A 557-nucleotide genomic window follows, 5' to 3' on the forward strand; every position below is an offset into this window, starting at 1 on the left:
ACACACACACACACACAAACACACATACTGTTTTGCTATGTACATGATAGTGTATTTTGCAAGCCTATTATTTAGACTCAAACTTTTGCCAAGACTGTTGTAAGATAAACTTTATACTATTTATAATGTTTCATGTAATCATAAAACAGTATTTCCAATTTATAATTTCTATTAACATGACTACAAAATACTATATGAATCTGAAATAAAGGTATACATTTATTCATCAAAATAAAAGGAAGGGGAGAAAAAAATTGAGGTGCTTACAGAATTCTAATTACCTTTATATACCATAGTAAATATATAACAATAATGAGGTAGGGAAAGGCAACCAAACAACATTAGATTCCTGCAGTACCCAAACTGACAATTTTGGGCCAGTACTTACTTTTCACCAACAACTTATTTATCGGTAAATGGGTGACTTATTTGTCTGTGAATAGTTAAATAAATATTACAAAGACTGTGTTTTTAAGAAAAAAGATAAAATGTAGCATACGTTTACTAAAGGAGACTCTGTAAACTCAAAAGATGCAAAATAATTTTTAGCAAAAAAA

Source organism: Galeopterus variegatus, unplaced genomic scaffold, assembly GCF_000696425.1.
Source record: "Galeopterus variegatus unplaced genomic scaffold, G_variegatus-3.0.2 Scaffold17744, whole genome shotgun sequence".
In the NCBI taxonomy this organism is placed as follows: Eukaryota; Metazoa; Chordata; class Mammalia; order Dermoptera; family Cynocephalidae; genus Galeopterus; species Galeopterus variegatus.